At 41.0% G+C, this 5,868-nt stretch overlaps 1 long non-coding RNA gene across 1 annotated transcript; it reads right to left on the bottom strand.

The window, feature by feature from the left end:
- Positions 1-2,726: 2,726 nt before the first annotated feature.
- LOC109737997 (uncharacterized) lies at positions 2,727-3,556 on the bottom strand. The gene is made up of 3 exons (XR_002226738.4): positions 3,349-3,556; positions 3,161-3,224; positions 2,727-2,878 (listed from the first exon to the last, which is right to left on the bottom strand). It is a non-coding gene; the product is annotated as an uncharacterized lncRNA (long non-coding RNA).
- Between the last annotated feature and the right edge of the window lie 2,312 nt (positions 3,557-5,868).

The following is a 5,868-nucleotide window of genomic DNA, read 5'->3' as shown; positions in this document are numbered from 1 at the left end:
AAGCATTTTTTAGTTGAAAATATGGTTATCACACTGAGAAATCTGAGCTTGAAAAAAATTCATGTTTATATAACATGTATGGACCAGTTAAGGCTGTATTTTTTAGCAGTGTTTGCACTAAAATTTTATTTTCCATGTGCAAAATAAGGAGGCATAGGTATTTGAAAGGCCCATATGCTACCTAGCCTGGTACTGGAACAATTCTTTGTGTGGGCCATCCAAATACCTAGCCTGGCCCAGGAACAATTCTTTGTGTGGCTCGTCCGGAGTAAAATATGAAGCGGCAGCGCAGATCATGACTATGTATTTCTTTTCTTCCTCGGTTCCTCCTTTGGGAGGGAGAAGCGTACTCAACTGGTGACACAAATGGCCCATTACGCCATATAGCACAATGTTCATTTCAAACACAAAGTGTTTTGAAAATTAAATTAGGTTTTAGCATTAAGGAACAGTCCAGACTTGAAACAGCGGATGAAACCACTTTACCAATTCAAACTCTCTAGCAACCATTTATGATTATGATGTCGAATGGCACAAGGTGTCGATTTAGACTAAGAGTTATTTGAAACGTGTTTCATTTGTTCTTTACAAAGTGTTAGATACTATTTCACTGCACATAAGAATTTTCAAGCTCGGTTAAAACGTATTTTCAAGCATACAAACCACAACTAAAGGACGCGAATGTAAATATATACGACTGAGTCATCCTCCCTCCGTTCCTTTATATAAGGTGTATTTGTTTTTTCAGAAGTCAAACGAGTGCATGTTTGACCAAGTTTTTAGAAAAATATATTAATACCCTCAATATGAAATTTATATCATTTGATCAATCATGATAGGTAGTTTCATATTTTATCTATCAGGTATTGTAGATTTTCCTATTTTGTTCTATAATCTTGGTCAAACTTTCAAATGGTTGACTTGCACGAAAACCAATACACCTTATATTCTTGAACGGGGGGAGTACTTCCTAAAAAAGGCAAGCAATTGACTGGTAATAGGTAGGCCTGTTTTAGAGAGATTGTGGTAAACTACAGTTCATTATCACATGCAAAATGTTTTTGCTTCGGAGCAGAACACCGATCTATCTCTGTCTTCATATCTTTTTCTTCTCAGAGCTGGGGTGTGATGCCTTGCTCCTATTCATGGCTCTTGACCTACAATTTTTGAACAATCTAAATTAGTTATTCATTCAATGGGAAATCTGAAGTGGGGATTACTTCGCCAATATCATTAGCAAGTTTATGAGGGAAAAGAAAGAGATATAACTTCCAAAAGCAAACGTAAGAATGAAGTACATAGTATTGTAGCTGGGAAAGTAGGAACATGAGATGCGGCGTGTTTCAGAAAAATGGTCGAGGTTCCTTGATCCTAGTAACATGAGCTGAGATTATTTTGTCAGGGACTCATGGTCATGGCTGTATATAATTTTCACAAGCAACAAACCCTATGTGACAACCTACCTTCGATCACAAAGCTATATAAGCTATATAATAGACAAAAATGGAGCCTTCGATAACTTAAATACCTATTTTTCCTACCATAGTGTGATGAGGCTCTGAAACTGCACATATAGGGATTTTCATGGGACCATTCAGGACTTTGAAAAAAGATATAAAAACTGCATTCAGCTCCTCCATCTAAGGCTACCTCAATAATAAACCAATACTTCATGATAGAATAATCTGAAAATCATATATGATAACAATGCAAAATAATCTTGCAACACCTCCTAAAACTGTAAAAGCTGTGAAATTGGCAGTCAACTTACTATCAACGGGAAACACCACACTACGATAACAACGCAAAATAATCTTGCAGCACCTCCTAAAGCTGTAAAAGCTGTGAAATTGGCAGTCAACTTACTATCAACGGGAAACACCACACTGCACTATATTTTTTCAGGAACAAGATGCTAATATGCTTTCCCGTTCCCCACTGCAAGGATGCACGTCGTCTCCCCATTATCCACCGCCAGGACGCCGGTGCGTCCCTGTTCTCCACCGCCAGGACGCCCAACTCCTCCCCTATCTCCACCACGAGGACGTTGGGCGCCTCTTCGTTTGCCACCCTGAGCACCGCATTGAGGTCATCTAGCAATGTACTGTTGAGGCAACTGCTTTTCATTGTCCCCCTCTCTTAATTTTTCGCAGCACACACCCCTTGTTATTCTACACCTAGGATGGCTGTTCTTGTAGATTTTGCTGACCACCATATTCTGCAGTAATTAGTATAGCTGCAGTCCAATGTGTTGATTTTCAGCAGACCAATGTGTTGATTGACTAATTTTGTGCATCAAAAACAGTAGGGCAGTGTTGATGAATCAATTTTGGTCAGTAAAAAACGGAGTCTGTGACAATACTATAAAAGCGCTAGTCTCCAAAGTCCACCATGCCGCAAAAACATTTAGCACCCATTTAAATATGGATTTGGGTTCATATATACACAAAGCGTAGTAATTATTGTGAAGCAAGAAAAAGAATGCTCCTACTATCAGAAATATGTGCCGACAACAACACTATCTATTAGAGCTCGAAACAGGAACAGAGAAGGCACCTATACCTATTCATGGAGCTGTGTCTGAACCTCCATTTGCATATGCAGAGCTTCTGCCAAGTTCCTAAGAAAAGGAGAAGGCGGCAGATGTAAATTTGTAAGGACATCGTATTTACCATGCATACATTCTAGTGTAATAATTCAGAGATATTACTTGTTTTTGAACGGAGCACTTCCACTGCTACCTAGTCTTACCTTCTTAATGTCCGAGGGGCCCTTCTTGTCTGCATACAGTATGCATCAAAATTCAGTATAAAAAAGGACTGCTCATGAGTAGAAAGATCATTGCCGCAATTTGGAATGACATGTTCTAGTAGGAATCCTATAGATATACAAAGAGAGGATTAGTTCGGCAGAATCAATACGATTATTAGTAAAAAAACAGAGTCCGTAACAATACTATAAAAGCGCTAGTCTCCAAAGTCAACCATGCCGCAAAAACATTTAGCACCCATTTAAATAGGGATTTGGGTTCATATATACACAAAGCGCAATAATTATTGTGAAGCAAGAAAAAGAATGCTCCTACTATCAGAAATATATGCCGACAAGGCGACAACAACACCATCCTATTAGAGCTCAAAAATAGGAACAGAGAAGGCACCTATAGCTGTTCATGGAGCTGTGTCTGAACCTCCATTTGCATATGTAGAGCTTCTGCCAAGTTCCTAAGAAAAGGAGAAGAAGGGGACATGTGTAAATTTGCAAGGTCATGGTATTTACCATGCATACATTCTAGTGTAAAAATTCGGAGATATTACTTGGTTTTGAATGGAGCACTTCCATTGCTACCTAGTTGTACCTTCTTAATGTCCGAGGAGGCCTTCTTTTCTGCATAGAGTATGCATCAAAATTCAGTATAAAAAAGGACTACTCATGAGTAGAAAGATCATTGTCACAATTTGGAATGACATGTTCTAGTAGGAATCCTAGATATACAAAGAGAGTATTAGTTCAGCAGAATCAATATGACTATGCAACAAACTATCAACCATTGCACTATATCTCAAGAATTTATAGTGTAGCCACCAAACAAAGTGGTAATCAAGGCAACATCAATCTAACAACAATGGCTGAGCGATGATGTTTTGGTCCTTCTGGTTTACTAATTCATTCAGAGGAACTGTAACAAAAATCGCTCTTTGGTCAATAGCATCAACTGATTCTTTGAACTCTAAATTCCACTCTTAGCTAAAATTATTCTTCCTCTCTTCTATGTCAGATCTGCACACGTCAAGTTTAAAAATCCATATAATAGCAAAGTAAAATACGTGTGAGGAAGAAATTAAGAGAGGGGGAGAAAGAGTGGAGCACCTAGTTCGTCGCCGGCTTGCATCGCTCGAGCCGCCTGCAACAGGCACATGTTGTCCTCCTTATACTCCAGATCCACGAGGCAGCCATGGGAGGAGGGATGAGCTCCTGGTTCCTCTCGCCTTCCCACACCGCCTGTTCACCTCGAGCTCCTTCACTCATGGAATAGCATTCCTTCACTCAAGGTCATACATCTGGTTTGTATTTCCACAAAAACAAATGGCAACTTGGTGAAGATTTACAATAGAAAGGCATCAAATGTCGGTGTAGGAAGCCTATTAGAATCACAAATTATGTGAGTATTGTAGGGCATATAGAAACTTCATTCTGGCCCGCAAAGTAACAACTCTATCACACAACTTGTTTTTTATGCATTCAGTAAAAAGATTACGGGAGAACTTATTTTTGCAAAGCAGGAGATCATAATAGTAGTGGGCATTGACGAAACAAGATTTATCGCCTCAACCAGTGTATTGTGATGACTAACACCTAAATAACTTGCCGTTGTTCCCGATTTACATATGCTCGAATAACCCTATGATCCCCGATTCATGGTTTGAAATATCAGATGTTCTGTCAACCGTGGTACAAAACACAAATAGATCAACCCGTCAACCAGTGATTATAATATTCTCCAAGAAAATAAAATAGTTTGTAGAAGCAAGTTTGTAACATCCCAAATTTTCAATTTGGAATGTTATACATTAGATCATCATTGCATAGCATATTTTATTACATTTTGGCTAGATCCTATAAATTCTATGCAACTCAAGGACCCACGGAGAGAGTTGGGGATTTCGTTATTTTCATATTTGAGTTTTCTCGAATTTTGAAAATAGGATCATTTGATTTTATTTATTTTATCATCAGTTATTCCAATTTTAAAAATAAGATAGAGGGAATAAAATGACTTTCCCAAAATAAAGGAATATTGAGAATTTAATAAAAAATCAAATAAGATTTTATTTTGGAGTTTTTCGCTAGTTTATTTGAATTTAGGAAAAATACGCGTTTTTCTAAATTGCATTTAGGCCCCAAATAAATGTTCATCTTGTCCGACTTGATTTTAGAAGTCGGGGAAAATTTATTTCGGGATTTTTGAGTCCGTTTAGTATTTCTTTTAATTGTTTTTCTGCGCGAAATTATTTAAAAAAAACGCGAACCGACTTTGGGCCGTGATCGGCCCGGACTCCGCCTGGCCGGGCCTTTATAAGGCGCCGCCCCGAGCCCATCAGCCCACCCGAGCCCCGCGCCAACCCTAACCCTAACCGCTGCCGCCGCCGTCGCGCGCCGCCGCCGCCGGGCCCCGCCGCCCGAGCCGCCGCCGCCCGCCGTCCCGACGCCGGAGCCGCCGCCGCCGACCCGCCGAACGCCGCCGCACCGTCCTGCCGGACCCCGCCGCCGCCCGCCGGACGCCGCCGCCCCATCGCGCGGACCCCGCCGCCGCCCCACCCGCAGGAGCCGCCGCAGCCGACCCGCCGGACGCCGCCGCCCCGTCCCACCGGACCCCGCCGCCCCACGCCGGAGGTAGCCACCGCCCCCACCGCCGGCGGTTTTCCTCGAGAAAACCGTAAGGTTTTTCCGCCGGTTTTTCGTTCGGTTTTGTTAAAAAAACCTAGATCTGTTTTTTTGGTTTCTTTTATTTAGCGGACGTTCGTCCGTACGTTCGTTTTAACGAACGGTTTTCATTTTTTTTCGCAGACAGTGAACGTTCGTTTGTTAGCCAGTTCGTCCGTTTTTCTTTTTCTCAGATTTTCCGTGATTATTTCTGATCGCGATTTCCGATCTGTTTTTCGTTCTAGTATAACTTTTCGCTCGTTTATCGGAATCAGGCGATTCAAGCGCCTAGAGTTTCGTCTCGAAACTCTCTTTCAGTTTAACCAACTCAAACAAGTTTTTGCTACTGTCAAATTTGACTTAGGTCCAGATTAGTAAACGAAGCTTGTTTCTTTCGCCGTTTGACTTTCGTTGCTTTGTTTGATTTGATTCTTTTTGCAAACC

This window comes from Aegilops tauschii, chromosome 4 (genome assembly GCF_002575655.3).
Source record: "Aegilops tauschii subsp. strangulata cultivar AL8/78 chromosome 4, Aet v6.0, whole genome shotgun sequence".
NCBI classification, from domain to species: domain Eukaryota; kingdom Viridiplantae; phylum Streptophyta; class Magnoliopsida; order Poales; family Poaceae; genus Aegilops; species Aegilops tauschii.
This window is presented reverse-complemented; position numbering and strand designations above follow the sequence as displayed.